Raw genomic sequence first — 19,528 nt, 5'->3', positions numbered from 1 at the left:
CTCGCTGTGTAGTACTACTCGTGTAGATTTTCTATATTGTACGAGGTTTCCATTTGGTTCAGTTTGGTATTTATTGATCGTAAAGGTTATTGTGGTCTGAACTATTGATGTGACTGTGCATTGAGTACATGGTACTGATATGGTGGGATCGGGCTGCACGCCGCAGCATGTGTAATAAGGGTGGATTGATGTGGTGGAATAAGGGTGAATTTGTACTATACGGTGGGATCGGGTTACACGCCGTAACAGGTGGAATAAGGGTGAATTATTTTGGTGTTGTCTGGTGGGATCGGGTTGCGTGCCGCAACAACCTATATGTTTCCATTTCTTGAGCTGTGTTGGTTTTTTCGATATTTGTATCTGAATTATTAAAGATTGGTAATTTTGGACGACATTGGTTTATTCCTGAGGCTGTGGTTATTATTTTCAGTTGGCTATTTAATTCTGTTCATTATTTCCATTTTCTGTCATTATTATATATTGTGTTCAGGTTGTAGTGTAGGTAACTCGCCTTAACTTCGTCACTACTTCGTCGAGGTTAGGCTTGACACTTACGAGTACATGGGATCGGTTGTATTGATACTACACTCTGCACACTGTGCAGATTTTGGGGTCGATCCCAGCGGTGGCTACTAGAGAGCTCGGTTTGGATAGCCTGCGGAGACTTGAGGTACAGCTGCTTAGCGCGTCCAGAAGTCCCCGTCTATATTTTTATTTAGCTGTGTATTTTCATTCAGACAGTTTTGTATTTATTTCAGACCCTTGTATGTATTACTCTAGAAGCTCGTGCACTTGTGACACCGGGTTCAGGGATTTGTAGCATATGTTTTTACGGTTTTGGCTTCCACATTTATATTTGGATTATTGCGGTTGAATTAGTTCCACTTCATTAATTAAATTTAAATTGTTAAAAAGGATAAATTGTTGTAACGTTGTCTTGCCTAGCAAGTGAAATGTTAGGCGCCATCATGGTCCCGTCGGTAGAAATTTCGGGTCTGTGAAAAGTTGGTATCAGAGCACTAGGTTATATAGGTCTCACGAGTCACGAGCAAACTTTGTAGAGTTTGGAGGATCGATACGGAGACGTCTGTACTTATCTTCCGGAGACTATGGAGTTAGGAACAGTTTCACTTCTATTCTTTTCTGTCGTTCGATTTTATTCTATCATTGCTGATTGGACCCTTCTATTCTGTTCTCTCGCAGATGGCGAGAACGCGTACCGCATCTTCAACTGAGCAGCAACCAGAGCCCCCAGTTCTAGCTCCTATGAGGGGCAGAGGTCGAGGCCGAGATCGTGCCAGAGGCCGAGGCAGGGGCAGAGCTCAGCCCAGAGCTTAAGCAGCAGCACCATCGGTGGAGCCTCAAGTAGAGTTTGATGATGAGGTTCCAGCCCAGGCTGTGCCTGTCGGACCAGCTCAGGTCCCGGAGGGGCTCATTGCCACCCCAGTGCTTCAGGATGCTTTGGTCCATTTGGTGGGCCTTATGGAGAGTTTGGCCCAATGACGAGAGGTTGACATCGACACTTACTAGAGGTCCAAATAAATAATAAGATAATTCATAAAAATATGAAATGTACAGTTGTAGTGAAGTAAATCTGAAATATCATAATTTTTCCAATTTATTCTCTTTAGAACATAATTTTCCTCAATCTTGTATTATTTCTTAATACCTCCGAACATGCCAAGTATAAATACCAATAAATAAGAAATGCCATAAAATGTCGGGCATCAGCGGAAAACTAGCTCGTGAATATTCGGCAACTAGAGGTATAACGCAAGATTCTGCCGAGGTCATTCTGCCTGATCCAGAATAACGTGTACGCTGCCGAGGGTCGAGCGACACGAGTCATGCATGCATCTATACTGCCGAGGCATTCGGCCCGCTCCACAAGAAAGGAGGATACTTTATGAACCTCCAGAATTAGAAGCTATCACAAGGCTAACACGTACAGATGTACAATTTTCATTAATGGTCAAGTAACTCGCACATTATTCAAGTACGTGAAGTTTTCGGTCTTTTACTATTTCCTCTAATAACTCCCAATATGATTCAGGTACTTCAATAAACAAAGGATGCAAACATTACAAGTAATTCATGATTTGGGTCCAAAATTACCCGGACATAAGTATAATTAGTAGCTACGCACAGACTCTCGTCACCTTGTGTGTACGTAGTCCCCACAATTAGAATCAGATATTAATTTAAATCACCTATGGGGTAAATTCCCTCTTACAAAATTAGACAAGAGACTTACCTAGCTCTGAAGTCCCATAACCGGCTCCAAACCCACTCTAACACCTCAAACTGATGCTCGTTGATCTAAAACTATTCAAACAACGTGCAAACCAATCAAAAGCTACTCTAATACCCATAATTAATCAACTTAAATAATTTTCAACTCCACTCGACAAGTCGATAAAATTCACTCTCGAGCCCACGTGCCCGAATTTCAAAATAATTTGAAAATAAATTTTACCTATAACACTACGAATTCAAATATATGATTTATTCTCACTTCAATGCCCGAATTCGCGGTAAAAATCCAAAAATACCAAATTATAGGTTTTCTACCAAAACCCCACAATTTCTACTAATTTCCATGTTTAAATCCTTATACAAACTATATATTTAACTTGTAATAGGTGGGAACCACTTGCCTTGTATTGTTTGATAAAAATCTCCCCTTGAAGCTCTCCAATCGCCCCGACCAAGTAACAAAATGGAAGAAAAATGGGCCAAGTCCCGTTTTTATGAAACCTTACTGCCCAGCGCTTTCCGCACCTGTGAACACCAGCCGCACCTGCGGAAAATCCATCTCAGGTGCGGTTCCCTCCAAGCTAGGCGAAATCCGCTTCTGCGGACAACATTTCACTTCTGCGTGACCGCTTATGCGGTCAACCACGCGCTTCTGTGCCCCCGCATGTGCGGGTACCCCTCCGCTTCTATGACCCAGCTGCCCCTCTCATTTTTCGCTTCTGCGGAGCTTCCCTCGCATCTGCGGACTCGAAGATACTGTAATATCCCCTAATTTTAGACAAGGATACTTTGGTCATCAGCAACTAATTTTTTTTTTTTTTTTAAAAAAGGATGAACCAAAAGGGCCCAAGCCCACCAAATGAAAATCTGGCCAAAAGGAAAAAAAAAGAAAGGGATTAAAGGAAGGGGCGAAGGCTCGCGGCAGGAAAATAACAAAAGAAAAGAAAAAAAGCTTTGGATAATAAAAGAACTCTAACGCAGGGGAAATTCACGGGCAGCAATGCTTTAAGAGAAAAGAGAAGCTTTTATTAGTAAATTTCAAGAAGGAAGAAGTAAGAAAGATTATCAAGCTTCATTGTTGATTCCTACACAAAAAGGTTAATTTTTCTCTTTCTTTGATTCTTCTTCAGTTTCTAGGATTTCTTTAAATCCCGATTTATATGTTCATGGGATTCCATCAGGTATTGAAAATATAAGTACCAAAAAAAAAAAAAGATATTATAGACAATAATTTTATTTAAGTTTTAACTTATACACATGATTAAAGAAATTGAATAGTACATGGATTAAACTACATAAATGCCTTTTTTAAAGACGTTTTTGGACTAATTTAAATTACTCATAGCACAGGTAACTATGATTCGGTAAATTAAGAGTCAAATATGAAACCTCGAGGGTTAGGTATTCTAAATTAACTAAGAATTAGCCTAAGCAAGGAAAATAACATGAGTTCAATGTTGACGTGATTATAGATTGATTGAATAAAGTCGTACAGATCGCTCGAGATGACGAGTTTGGTATTTCGACACGAGTACTGTGAGTAGTAATCTTACCGTAATTTATGTTTTCATAACCTGCATGGTTTATACTATATTTTGAAAATAAAATGTGTTACCGAGTGTTTGAAATTGCATGTGGGACAAGTCATTTACTTGATATGGTACTGAATAGTTTGCTTGAGATGTTTACAGTTATTTAAAAGGTTCTCACTATTACTAGACATATTTTACTATCACTTGAGATATGATTACCGTTATCGAAATTTGGATTACATGATTTGATAAGAATTGAAATGCCCCGTACCATTTTGAAAATGCTTTCCTGTGAATATTTACTGTTTATAAAGAAAAATATAAATGGGAGGAGACTTTGAAGGATCCCATAGCTAACGGTCGGTTCGTTAGACCTGGTGCACCTTGTATTTACAGATTACCGATTACAGTTATACCCCTCGCTAGTGGGAAGGTAGAACTAGTATACAGTTATCGTTTTCCTTCGAGTAGGGACCTACAGTTATATTTGACTCCTTTTATAAAAGGGGTCCACACAGAGATACAGATTAAATGATCCTTTCTTGGAAACCTCCCAAACATATTGATATGACAATGTTTACAGAGTTTATTACTGAATTGTTAATTGATTACTGCTTACATGAAAACAGACAAGATTGATTGTTGTTACCGATTCTGAAAAAGGGCATTTATTTCATAATATTTTCTGATTATTATACATGCATGTTTTCTGACTTGTCCCCATAAAAAACGGTTGTGGTTAAGTGTTATTACTCACTGAGCTAGTGACTCACTCCCTGCTATTTTTTTACAGAGATAGGAGTTGACGCGTGTGAGGATTTCGCTAATTAGAGTATACGAGTTAACAGTTCCTGGTGAGCCCCGCACTTATTCGCATGGGCGGAGAGTTTATTTATTTGTTGTCTTTGCTTTTGAACTCTTAGAGTCGCTCCATAGTCATTTTTATTAGTGTTATGGGTATTCATTCGTTATATTGGATTAGTTCCTAGTATTGTATTTTTTTAATATTTTTTAGATGAGTTTAGTATTATTATGTTGATAAGTTTTGTAATGTTGGTGAAAACTTATTTTTGGTTAGTTGATGAAGATTGTGACTTATTTAGGTAAATATTGGTTGGTTGTTATTTGTTTATGAGGTAGGAAAACTTTTGGATAGTCCTAAAACAGGGAAAACTATGTTCGATTTTCTGTAAAATACCAATGAGGCTTACTTGGGGGCACTTGCTCCTAAGTGCCGGTCATGATCCTAAATTTGGGTCGTGATAAAGTTGGTATCTGAGCCCTAGGTTATTCTTGTGACTAATGGAGCATACATCAGTAGTAGAATCTCAATTATGGTTATGTAGCCGGCCATTCCCATAATCGTGATTCTTCGAGAGCGTGATAGGATGTGTCTATATTTCTTTCTTATTTTTCCTAACATGTGTGACGATTAGGGCCTATTAATTGAATTTGTCACTGTTTATCTTATTACCATAAGACTCGATCTTGATCACTTGATAATATGAATAGGCGAGAGGTTCAGGGGGCATCAAATGTGCCCTTGGCAGATAACTGTCAAGGGGAAGAGGTAGAGCTTCCATAAAAGGCCGATGAAAGGGCTCTTAAGCCACCATGAGAGGATTTCTTACCACCACGAGACGCCTGATAGGATCCTCTCCTGAAATAAGTACTATCCCACCAATATAGCCAGCCATATGGAAGTATTACCATTGAGGTACTTACCTCATCTTGATGGGTATAATGGATGGACATGGAAGAATGGGCAACAAATGGGCTCTTAAAGGCCTCAAGCACTTAGATTAACTAAGATGGTCGAAAATAGTGATATATCCTTAATAAAGTTCCTAAAAACTAAAACCACCATGTTTAACGTTTCTGATTGTTCGGAGGATCCTCAGAGGTTCTTGATGAAATACTTGCATTACGAGTTCTAGGATGCTCTACTAAGAGACTCATGGAGCTAGAAACTTACAGCCTGGGGAGCATGATCAATAAATATATGGTATGATATCGTACTGTTAGGAACATAAATAGGTGCAACACAATTGATTTGGAACAAGTCTCTAAACTATTCATAAACTGCTTCCTTCTTAGAAGCCAAAAGCGTGAATCTACTAGGTAATAAATTGGTTAACACACTAGGATACCGATATATGACACTAGACTTCCTCGGCTAGCTAGAAACACATTATCTCAACCTTAAGAAATTATCTAAGGGGTGCTTAACCTTTTAAATAAGACAGTAACCTCGTATACAAAAAGTATGGCCAATTCTATGATAGCTAGCTTGCTAAAGATATTACAAATATAGACATGATAAGCATGCAACAAAGTTTTACGGAGGAAGTACAAGACTGGGAATTTTGTCAATGAGTATTGTAGTGCGAGTCAAACAACTGGAAACATAGACGGTGAGATTTTGAATGACCTTTCGGATTTGTTAATCATGTGGGAGAATTTGAGTTAACCGAATATGTTTAATAAGCTTGTCAAATTCAAGTTGAACATAAAGATATCCTAGTCAACTTGATATTACTTAATATGGTCTACTTTGAAATAGATCGGTTATCTTTTTGCCATGCCACTCTCGATTTACATGTAAATGAAGTTGAGTTTGGGATACTGAATTAACCTAGTTTCATCCTAAAATGTAAACAAGGTCTAAAGATAAATAAGTTTATATTATATCATGTATCAAAGCTCAGCATTACTAAAGAATGATTGTTGGGGTCTCTTGGCCTATGATAAGAGACATAAGGGATAAGACACCTAGCTTGGAAAAGGTACCAATAGCTAGAGAATTATTTAATGTACTTTCTGAGAATTTACCAGGATTATCTCAGTAGAAGAAATAGACTTTGGCATCGATTTGATACCTAACATAACCTATATCGAAACTCCCATATGGCATGACACCAGTAGAGTTAGAAAGAGCTAAATGAATAGTTGCAAGACCTAATAGATAATAGTTTTATTAAATCGAGTATAATTTCATGGGGTGCACAATTAGTACTATTTATGAAAGAGGAAGATGGGTCATTAAGGGTGTGCATCGACTAAAAGCAATTGAAAAGGTAACGATGCGCTATAAGTACATATTGCCTCATACAAATGATCTGCTTAATGAATTTCTTAGTATCAGAGAATAATATATTCCTAGGGAAGCATTCCAAACTTGGTATGGTATTATATGGGTTCCTTATGATATCTTTTGGACTTACAAATACTCCAGTTGCATTGTCGGACTTAATGAATATGGTGTTCATGATGTTTTTGGGAAGATTTCTCATAGTATTTATTGATGATGTTACCTTGTAGACAGGAAGAACACGAGGATTACGTAAAATTATATTATAGATGCTGCAAGAAAATTTGACTTATGCCAACTTCTCCGAGTGTGAAATTTGGCTAGATTTTGTGGTATTTCTCGATAATATTGTATCTAAAAAATAAGATTATGGTAGATCCTAAAAAGATAGAACCAGTTCAAAAAACAGTCAAAACCCACTACTTCTTCATAAATCGCAGCGGCTTCGCAAACTACTTCAGGCAGTTTCTGCAGAATTTTTTAGAATAGCAGCGCCGCTAACCAAGTTAACTTAGAAAAATGCAAAGTTCCAGCAGACGAAGTAACGTGAGATTAACTTTTAGAAACAAAAAAAAAGGAAAATATGTTTGGCAACCTCACCAGTATTGGCCTTACCATCATGTTCTAGAGGATTCATAGTGTTATGTAATACTTTCAATATTGAATTAGAATATATTCTCATGTAGAATGATCACGTGATAGCTTATGCTTCAACACAGCTATAGAAACATTTGCAGAACTATCCCACTTATAGTTTGAAAATGGTTGTAATTCTATTTGCTCTGAGGGTCTGGAGACACTATTTGTGCGAGATTTATATAGACTACAAGAGTCTGAAGTATGTTTTTCCAGCAGAGATATCAAAACCTTCATCAACATAGATGGATAAAACTATTTAAGGACTATGATTGCACTACTCCATATCATTTTGGAAAGTCCGTTGTTGTGGCTAATGCAAAAAAAATAAAAAAAAATAGGGTAGTTCGACATATATAGCTCCTATAAAGAGACTTTTGGTTAAAAATATGCACAAACTAAATGGTATAGGTGTCAGATTTAGTGTGAAAATCTCCAGTGTCATTGTTGGCTTGTGTTCAAGTAAGGTCTTCATTAGTAAAGTACATAAAGGCCACTTAATATAAAGATGAGCTATTGTGCAAACATCGAGATGAGGTTCTAGCTAGTAAAAGCAAGGATATAACTATTGACAGAAATTGTATTCTCAACTAGGTACTTAGATATGTGTACTAGATGTAGATGTGTTAAGATGAGTAATTCTTGAGAAACTCACAACTTTAAATACATTATACATCCGGAGCCTAGTAAGATGTACCATGACTAGAAAAAAAATATATTTATGAAAAAAAAAAGGAAGATTAACTTAACCTTGTTCTAAAAGTTTAATGTCAACATTTATGACTCGCAGGCGCACTACAACAACTCGGGATTCCCAAGTGAAAATTGAATAGAATCAAAGTGAATTTTGTGACAAAACTACCTCAAACAATTAGAAGTTATAATTATATGTGGTAATAAGGTTATTGAAAATTGACTTACATGGTAGGCACTCTTTTTTCCAGTTAAAACTTCTTACACTGAGGATAAATATACTCAAATATACATGAATGGAAAATTATTAAATAATACAGGGTCTATCCATCATTTATGATAGAAGATCACAATTTACTGCACGATTTTAAAAATCTTTCCAAGAAATATTGGTTACATGAGTAGATCTTAGTACTCTATTTTATCAGCAGACAGGCGAGTAGTCTAAATATACCATACAGGTCTTGAAGGATATGTTGAGAACTTACATTTTGAGTTTGGAGGTAGCTTGTACGCTTATATATCGATAGTTGATTTTGCCTATAACAATAGCTTTCAGTCTAGTATTTAGGTGGCACTGTATAGAGCCTTGTATAAGTGTATGATGTTGTTCTCCTATCGGATGGTTTGAAGCCTATGAGACTAACGTTTTAGGACCCGACTTAGTATAAGAAGCTATTGACAAGGTCCGGTGATCATATTGCTCACAACTCATAATAGACAAAAGTCTTATGCGTATAAGAGGAGAAGAGAGTTAATGTTCACAATCGGGGACACAGTGTTCCTACGAGTCGCCTCTATGAAAGGTGTGTTGCGGTTTGGGAAAAGAGGCAAGTTGAGCCCTAGGTTTATAGGACCGTATGAGATACTAGACCGAATGGGAGTTGTGGCTTATCGTTTGGAATTTCCTTCTGAGTTATCTTTTACTCATTCAGTGTTTCATGTCTCTATGCTAAAAAAAATGTATATCGGACTTCTCTCGAGTTCTTGAAGTGCCGACTATACCACCTGATAAGAAGTTATCTTACGAGAACGAGCCGATGGCTATTGTTGATTGACAAGTAAGAAAGATACGATCAAAAGAGATTGTGTTTGTTAAAGTATTATGGAGAAATCACACCGTTGAAAACGCTACTTGTGAAGTGGAGGATGATATGCGCGCCAAATATCCTTATTTATTCTAATATACAAATATGTACTTGAGTTAAATTCGGGGACCGAATTTTTATAAGGTGGGGAAGATGTAATATCCCCTAATTTTAGATAAGGATATATTGGTCATAAATGATTCATTATTTTTTTATTACCAATGCACCCATTTCTCTTTTTGTAATAAAAAAATTAATTTAAAATTTTATTTATTTTTCAATCATATACAGACCGTAAAATTTAGTGGGTCTATTTATTATGTATTATATGCAGCTGATCATTATGTATGTACATGTATATTCAAATATATTTTGTCATTGTCTGGTTAGTATAGAGTTCGATCGACTAACTTAAGAGTGCAAAATGTGTAGGCATTTAATTAAAGCAAAGTTGAATTAGACAATGTAAAGTCTCCGAGGAACTTCAACTTCAATCACTAATACTTGCAAAGTCTCCATACATTTGGTGCAACGAATTCATTAAAATTGGGATGTTGTAAATACTTTTAGAATTTAGAAAAACTTCCTAATTTAGATTTTTTAATTTACTATACTTTGTTTATTCAGTTGTATTATTTAATATTTTTTTCTCTAATTTAGAAAGCAGGTAAATGCCAATTATTTCAAAAATGGTGGACCAAGAAGAACATCAAGTGATTTAAATAAAAAGAATTTGGGAGATTTTGGATTACTTAACAAATTAAGGGTTATTTTTAAAAATTTACTGATTGTAGGGGTAAATTTGGCCTGATAATATAACGGTAGGGGTAAATTTAGCCCGATAGTATAACGGAGATTAAATATAAATAATATATGAATGCAGAGGAGTATATTTGACGCTTTACCTTTTTAAATTATAGCAATAAGAGGTTGTCCTCATTTATTTTTCTAGCCACGAGAAATTTTCTGAACATTATCTTGGGATTAATGTGAGCCAATGTCCTCAACGGCCTGCCAAAAGTGCACTAGTTTCAAAACTTTAGGTATTATCGTAAGTAAGGTTAAACTCGTTATAGATTGTGATAAATTAGTTTTCCATGCTGTAAGTCATGTGATGTGACTTGTTCCAATTTAACATGTTCGGTTATTTCTTCAGTACTTATCGATCTAATTTTAAGAAGTCAGGTTAAAATGGCGAGCCATCATATATGTAAGGTGACCAATTAGTTTAAGACAAAGTTTATAACTTCATACACGAATTTATATAATTTTAGTCTTGTATATATATAAGCTATTCCAAGTGAGTAAATATACAAAAAAAAAAAAATGAATTTAAGACATGACTTAAACAGCGGTTTCAAAATCGACTATATGTGCACTTACCCCATTAATTTGACCCGTTTCCTTTTAAATGAAGTATTATTTGTAAAATACTAATGTGCACCTTCAAGATCATCCAAAGAACAAAGATCACTTGGTAGAAATTTAAGAAAAATTCTCTTAAACCGACTGTTAAAAGCAGCCAAAAGTTTAATTGCTTGTTAAATGCAAATGGTGACAAATTAAAAGGGACTCATTCTTTGAAGAGTCAAAACTAAACGATTACATTAAGATATATGGGTGTTGTTTGGAATTATTTTATCGAACTTCATTGTGTTAAGTCAGTTTATTGGCAATTTTAAAACTGTGCTTACGCTTTTGAATTTATTTCATAAGATGAGAAATTAGATTAGACAAAGAATAAATGAATTTTGTAGTGATTGCAGATTTACATCACGATGTTATTTTACTTTGTCATCTAAAGCTTACAAAAGAATAAACAGCTCTTTCAACTTTATGATTGCTTAAATATAGATCTTTTTAAATTATTTCTTCAAGAAAATAATATCATATTCGGTGTTGATAACATAGTATTTTCCTTTATTTCCAGAAGGAAGCTAATGGAAAAGATCCTTCAATTGCGGCAATTTTATTTTCAGACTCATCGCACAAAAAAAAGAAAATTGTTGGGTAAATGAGAAAACTGAAACTGCTTCCGTAAGTGTTACTTCTATTACTTTTTTCGAACCATTACCTCATTGTCAACAGTATTATACAAACAGATATGTCAAGGCTTTAATCCAGAAAACTGTCTAAAATTATCCAGAAATACCGACCGAAATCGATCAAAAAATTGAAAAAATTGACTGATTTCTGACCGACTTTAATCCATCGAAATTAGGCTGGTCGATAATAAATAGCGACCAAAGTCCGTTGCAATTTCCGAATGATTTCGGTCGATCAAAAACGAAAACATCTGCCCAAAAAACCGACCGAAGTCGGTCGGTATTTTTAATTATACATTTTAAAAATGCACCGTTTGGGAATCGAACCAGGGTCTGTACTGTGGCAGGATACTATTATAGTACTATATCATTGGTACATTTTGGTTTAAGACTTTCTTTTATTTTATTTGTACTCTTTAATTGCATTTTTGCGTGAAAAAATCCGACCGATTTCGTTCGACTTTATTAAAAATATAAAATTACCGTCCGAAATCGGTCTGTTTTTTAAAATAACCAACTGAAATAACCGATCGTTTTCGATCGGTTTTTTGCGAAATTTCTAGCAGTGTGTGATAGTCACAAAATTTGGTGACAGTTTAACGACAGGGCTTGCAATTACACGAACGGAAGAAGTTTATATCATCGATGATGATTGCATATATAATGTGAATGGACTTTCTGTTGACACTTTCGTTCCACCTGATGAATTGCAAATGGACTATTCTGAAGAATAGTCTTGATTGGAGGTCTACGTCATATCAAGCAGAAATCAATGCATCTCATTGAATTTACGTCAGATAATATTGACACACAAATTGAGTGATTGGGCAACAGATCCTTATTTTCGTGTTTACGCAAGCCATATATTGAACTTTTGAAGAATTGCCTTCTTTTTCCATGACTATAAAAATCATTTTCGTAGACTTTTTTTTTTCCTTTGCGTCCTGAAATAAATACACCCCACCCCCAGAATCATGAATAAAAAAAATCTAATGATCCGTGACTCCCTCAAGGGAAAGTTTTCGAGGCATGCAGAAAGAATTAGATGCATACAAAAAAATATTATCACTTATAGATCGCGCCAGAAACTATTTACATATACAAAAACTATACAAAATTTATACACTTTTTCGGCTATTATTTTTACAACGGTTATACAATGTCATTTTGATTTTTAAAAAAAAGGGAGAAAATCTAAAAATCGAGATGCGTCTGCCGGGAGTCGAACCCGGGTCTATTGCTTGGAAGGCAATTATCCTAACCGTTGGACTACAAACGCTTGTTGTCAGGTGACTCAAAATATTTTAGATATTTTATTGGGATACTACGTAGCTTTCTAACACAAATTATACAGTATTTCTGTTAGGATCATGCATGTACTGTGGGAACGAACATTCCAGTCACGAGGAATTACTTGAGGTACATGCATGTATATTTACGTATATTTTTATATATTCAAAACCAATATATAATGTGCAATTAATTATTGATTATTTAAGGCCAAATTGCAACTACCATAAGTCAGATACTATATACCAAATTTCATATTATTGTCAAACTCAAACAACTTATCTACATACATAAACATCAATAGATATGTTAAATATTATAATTCATTAGACAATGAATATTATTTGTCTCTCACTTTCAAATAACCATCAATTAATAAACATCTTGAGCAATACATAATGACATAAACTTTGGCAATTGATCACGCCCAACTATGCCTTATAAAAAAGACTAAGCGGTCATTGCAAATATAATCCGGTTTATAAGTCCGGAGTCGAATCCCATAGAGAACTAAGACTTAGCTACAGTTGTTCAATATTGCTAAGAAACACAAGTCCAAACAATTTCCTAATTATAGAGATTATAATATTTATTTCTAACTAATTAACTAATAACTATTATAAAGCAGTAAAATTATCAACTAACAAGGATAAAATTTTAGACAAGACTAAGGAGGTCTAGAGTTATGATTTTCCCAATTGTCGGAATCCTTCCCGCTATGCCTTCTATAATTTTGCCTAAGTTTTCTCTACCGATCATGAGCGCTCTGAGTGTCGTAACTCTCTCCCGAGTAATTATCATAATTTGCTAGACATATTCTCCCGAATTACGCTAGCTGGCATTAAGTACGGGTCACTCGGATCGCACCAAGGTTTCGTTATCCCTAATTCCACCTTTAAACCCTCCGTATTGATCCCTCATATGCGTTAGGAGTAATGTTGTTCAACAACTATCTAAATATGCACTCTCTCCCGAGTAATACACACTAAATAGGCACAGTCGATTGAGAGCTCTTCAACCAACCACAATATAAACGTAGTTGAACAAATATAGAAATCCAACGGCTCAATTATATAAAACCATAACAAGAATTTATCCTACAAAAGGTTCTATCAAAACTCTAGATAACAAATTAGCTATTCATAATATTATGCAAAACTACAATACTAGAATTCATAACCAATAATGGAAATAAGAAGAAGGAAGTGAAAAACCCGTAGAAGAATTCTCCACCTTTCTCCTAGTGTGTTCTTGCCTCCTTAGGTAAAATCCCCGTCTAATGTCAGTCCAATCTCTAAATCTCTAATGTCGGTCTCCTCTCCCTCAAAATTGGTATTTAATGATTATTTATATGTGTAGGAAAAAGACCCAAATGAAATAACCAAGTCCAAAATCAAATAGGAGACAAAATAGGCTTTAAAAATTCGGAACACGCTCGTCATGGGCCGTGCCTCGCAAGGCAAAATGCGCAGAAGCTCTCTCGTTGTAGACTTGGCATCGCACGCCCAAACGCGAGTAGATTGGCTCACGTCGCCTGCTTTATTGCTTCGTTTTGATTCTGTTTAATAAAACAAAAAAAAAGTTCAAACTTGAAACCTAGCAATATCTGCACCTACAACTACACATCGTTAGTTCCCCGGCAAAGGCGCTAAAATTTGATCACGCCCAACTATGCCTTACAAAAAGAACTAAACGGTCGTTGCAAATATAATCCGGTTTACAAGTCCGGAGTCGAATCCCACAGAGAACTAAGGCTTAGCTACAATTGTTCAATATTGCTAAGAAACACAAGTCCAAACAATTTCCTAATTATAGAGATTATAATATTTATTTCTAACTAATTAACTAATAACTATTATAAAGCAGTAAAATTATCAACTAACAAGGATAAAATTTTAGACAAGACTAAGGAGGTCTAGAGTTATGATTTCTTCAATTATCGGAATTCTTCCCGCTATGCCTTCTATAATTTCGCCTAAGTTTTCTCTACCGATCATGAGCGCTCTGAGTGTCGTAACTCTCTCCCGAGTAATTACCACAATTTACTAGATATATTCTCCCGAATTACGCTAGCTGGCATTAAGTACGGGTCACTCGGATCGCACCAAGGTTCGTTATCCTTAATCCCATCTTTAAACCCTCCGTATTGATCCTTCATATACGTTAGGAGTGATGTTATTCAACAACTACCTAAATATGCACTCTCTCCCGAGTAATACACACTAAATAGGCACAGTCGATTGAGAGCTCTTCAACCAATCACAATATAAACGTAGTTGAACAAATAGAGAAATCCAACGGCTCAATTATATAAAATCATAACAAGAATTTATCCTACAAAAGGTTCTATCAAAACTCTAGATAACAAATTATCTATTCATAATAGTATGCAAAACTACAATACTAGAATTCATAACCAATAATGGAAATAGGAAGAAGGAAGTGAATAACTCGTAGAAGAATTCTCCGCCTTGCTCCTAGTGTGTTCTTGCCTCCTTAGGTCAAATCCCCGTCTAATGTCGGTCCAATCTCTAAATCTCTAATGTCGGTCTCCTCTCCCTCAAAATTAGCGTTTAATGACTATTTAGAGCTGTCACACCTCCTTTTTCCCGAGAGATAGTGGGAGTTTTTCCATTTTAAGTGACATTATTCGAAATGGGATTATTTATTGGTTCAGAGTCGCCACTTGGAATATTTATGGTGTCCCAAGTCACCGATTTATTTTAAAATCCCAAATCGAGAAAATTTGACTCTTTTTATGGTCTGCGAACACATAAGACCGGGTAAGGAATTCTGTTAACCCGGGAGAAGGTGTGAGGCACTCCCGAGTTCCGTGGTTTTAGCACGGTCGCTCAACTATTAATAAATGGCCCTTGGATTAAAGTAGATCAATGGATATGATTAATGGAGGGGTTTGATAGGTGAGAAAAAGATTTGGGCTAAAAGGGATTGGGAAGAATGAGCTTTTGTCATGCTGGGCCACTAAAATCCCAAAATGAGCTCCCGATTGGCCCAAATTCAATTCTTTCTTGTTGAACAAGAATAAAAATAAAGTTACTATCAAAATATACTAATTAATCTTTGTTAATAAGAATAAACTATTAAAGTGAACTATACATTAAAATAAAAATATTTTTGGTATTTTTTTAAATGTTGTAAAAAGGTAGGAAAAACTATGTTAAAGTAATGGTAAAAATTAAAATATTATCATTATAAAATAATAATAAGCTTAAGTAAATAAAATAAATAAATAAATAAGATGTATAATAAAAGAATAAATATTATAAAACTATTTTTGTGTTTTTAAACTTATGTTCTAAAATTAAAATTAAAAGTTGACTGAAATCTTATTAAAATGAAAAATAAGTAAATATTTTTAAAATACTACTTTTAAATGTTGCACGGCTCAAAAATTATGTGATTACAGCTGCCCCTCTTTGTTTGGAAACACGAAGAGTTTTCGGAGCAAAGAACAATAAGCAACATAATTGATTTATGACCTGACGCTTATTCAAAACAAAACACAGATGGACAAAAGATTGTGACCGAGCCCTGGTATCTGAGTTTCCTACATATCCTTGGCTATAAAGGAATCAGGACACGTGTAGTTCAGAAGTGAATAAAGTGATGGAGTATGTGGAGAGGATGAGAGAATCGATTGAGGCTCCGTCGAGGTTCCGGTCCGCGGTCCCTGTCATTACATCATGAATTGAAAGCAAAAATTACAGCAGAATAAAAGAAAAATACAAGATCCTATCTACTTCTTGTCTTGAATCTTCCTCGAATCTCCACTTGATCCTTCAACATGAAACTGAAAATTGACCCTATTCTTCAGGTGGACATCCTGTTGACTTGAATTTGAAGAAAACTGGAGGTTGACTCTATTCTTCTGGAGGGATCCTGCTGCCTCTGACTTGAACTTGAAAGCTGAAAGTTGACCCTGTTCTTCAGGCGGGCTCCTGATGCCTCTCTAACTTGAACTTGAAAATTAAAAATTGACCATGTTCTTCAGGTAGGCTCCTGATGCCTCTCTAACTTGAACTTGTAAACTGAAAATTGACCATGTTCTTCAGGCAGGCTCCTGATGCTTCTCTAACTTGAACTTGAAAATTAAAAATTGACCTTGTTCTTCAGGCAGGCTCCTGATGCCTCTCTAACTTGAACTTGTAAACTGAAAATTGACCTTGTTCTTCAGGCAGGCTCCTGATGCTTCTCTAACTTGAACTTGAAAATTGAAAGTTGACACTGTTCTTCAGGCGGGCTCATGATGCCCTCTCTATCTTGAACTTGAAAATTGAAAGTTTACCATGTTCTTCAGGCGGGCTCCTGATGCCCCTCTATCTTGAACATGAAAATTGAAAGTTGACCTTATTCTTCAAGCGGGCTCCTGATGTTTCTCTGATTGGAACTTAAAACCGATTTTTAAAATATTGACCCTCGTTCTCCAGGTGGGTGCCTACAATCTAAATAACAAAACAAATAAAATTTTCCGCCCTAGTTTACACTAGGAAGATTTGTGAGTTGTTAGCAAAGCTGTAAATTGCCTATGCTAACGATGAAGGATGTAATGATGAGACTAAAACTGGAGACTCGACTGGGATGTGCGTCTCTTGTGAGTAAAACCAAGAAAGGTTTGACTAGCAAATGTGTCTGCTAAAAATAAAACTTGAATGACCCAAATCAGGAAGTGCATCTCCTAGAGGTGACACTTGAACGACCCAAACTAGGAAGTGCGTCTCCTAGGGGTGAAACTTGAATGATCCAAACTAGGAAGTGTGTCTCCTAAGGATGAAACTTGAATGATCCAAACTAGGAAGTGCGTCTCCTAAAGATGAAACTTGAACTAGGAAGTGCATATCTTATAAATTGAATAACTCAAACTAGGAAGTATGTCTCCTAGATGTGAGATTGAGTCTGAGGAAAACTATAAACTGATCTTGACTTAGAATCAAAATTGACCCTATTTTTCAGGTGGGACCCCTGAACTTAAGGAGCACTAAAGATTAACAACTAAGAACTAAAAACTAACCCTATTTTCCAGGCGGGACCCCTGAATTAAAGGAAAACTATGATTAACAACTTAAGAGAATAAAAGACTGGCCCTATTTTCCAGGCGGGACTCCTGAACTCAAAGAAAGCTAAAGACTATTCCGACTAGGGAGACTGCCTAGGAGGTACTATTCTTTTGAACTATGGAAGATGTCTAAAAGGTAAAAACCTTCTCAAACAGCTTTTGTGCTAACAAAATTTGGGCACGACACCTGAAAAATTCAAGCTTCCAAGCTTTGATTTGATCATAGCCTTCGTCCCTATTTCAAACAAAGAAAACTTGTGAGTTTAAAACATGGTGGTTGGTTTGTGGCCTTGATCTTGAGGGCGATTGCTCCTACACTTGCCATGATAACTTTGATGAAACTTGGAGGACTTTGCTTGTTATTGGCTAACCACTCTTCTGTCAACCCTTGCCACAGAAAACACCTTTGATCCGTTCAGAACCAATACCCTCTGTCTCTTGCATTGTGCTCATGAATTGACATTTACCGAACCTTTACATTTCACATGAATCCCAAAGCATATCAATTTTCGCCAACTCAGTGTGCATACTGCTCTTTCCCGACTTATACCACTTTGATGTGCTAGTCAGTCTCTGCTTTGTGTAATTGAAAAGCTGGTAGCAAATTTTGAAGTCATTTCTCACTTGTTTTGACAAAACAGACTCAAAAAGAGGACTTAAACAAATCAAGAAGAACAGAGTAAGGGGACAATAGAAAGAGATGACATCTAACAAGAAAATCACCAAGTAGAAACTTATCAAATGTGGATACCAACTCTAATTACCATGACATGCATTTTGGATTAAGTGGTATGATCTATCACGCAAGTCTGATCTTCAACTCTCGTTGTACCTCTAAGTCGTGAAACTGGGCTTCAATGCTCCGATTATCCTATCTGATTCACGATCCTTATTCGACTTGTAGTGCCCGAAAGGTTTTCACCATCAAGCCTCTCTCATTTTGTTCTTTCACTCAACTCACAGTCGCCTTATGGTGCCTGTGAAGGTTTTCACCGATAAGACTCTCTCATTTTGTTCTTTTCTTCTTATTTTCTCTAATTCTGCAGATGATAAGGCATTAACCATGGTAAAAAATAACGTCATATGCTCCTGGCATGTCTAGCTCGGCACTCTCAAAGATTATCTGGGAGGTCTTTTTTGGACTGTAATGTGGCTTTTGGACAAGGTTAAAAAGAAAGAAAGGCATGAAGGCTCAAATTAAAACTAAGACAAAAAGGTTAATTTATTTACAACTTTTGGAATCCATTAAAAACTTTGCCCCAGCTTCTAGAACAAGAGAATTTGATTCTTTTCTTTTTTTTCCTTTTTCTAGATGGAATTACTAAAAAAACTGCCCCACTCTTGACTTCGTGGGATTTATGAAATATTTTATTTGGTGCAAACGAACCTTAAGTCTGCCTACGTATCTTGTGGTGACAAGAATCAGGTTGAACGTAGTTCAAAAGAATACTTTTTGTTGTTGCTATTTTTTTTTCTTTCTTTTTCCTCTTTTTCTTTTTTTCTTTATCCTTTTTTTTTTGAATTTTTCTTTAGGAATGAACATTCTATGGGGACATGGACTTTTTCTTCTCTTCTTTTTTTTTTTTACTACTCTAACTTGATTCTAAAAGAGGGGAGGTCAAAGAAATTAGCATAGGCTCAAAAGGGTACCGAATGGTATAAAGTGTTGGGGTAGCTGAAAGAGGGCCTCCCAATCTCTGAAAATGCCAAGTACAACACATGCAACTTGAGGAGGAAAAATGAAAATCATGCACAACATTTCTTTTGCAGCATCAGCATTGATATCACAGATATGCCCTCCATATATTTTTAGTGCCTTGTCA

At 35.9% G+C, this 19,528-nt stretch overlaps 1 non-coding gene across 1 annotated transcript; it reads right to left on the bottom strand.

Annotated features, from left to right (window-relative positions):
* Positions 1–12,548: 12,548 nt before the first annotated feature.
* TRNAG-UCC (transfer RNA glycine (anticodon UCC)) lies at positions 12,549–12,620 on the bottom strand. Its single transcript has one exon. It is a non-coding gene; the product is annotated as a tRNA-Gly (tRNA).
* Between the last annotated feature and the right edge of the window lie 6,908 nt (positions 12,621–19,528).

The sequence above is a fragment of the Nicotiana tomentosiformis genome, chromosome 2 (assembly GCF_000390325.3).
Source record: "Nicotiana tomentosiformis chromosome 2, ASM39032v3, whole genome shotgun sequence".
NCBI classification, from domain to species: domain Eukaryota; kingdom Viridiplantae; phylum Streptophyta; class Magnoliopsida; order Solanales; family Solanaceae; genus Nicotiana; species Nicotiana tomentosiformis.
Note: the sequence above shows the minus strand (reverse complement) of the source record. Positions and strands in the feature narration are given on the sequence as shown.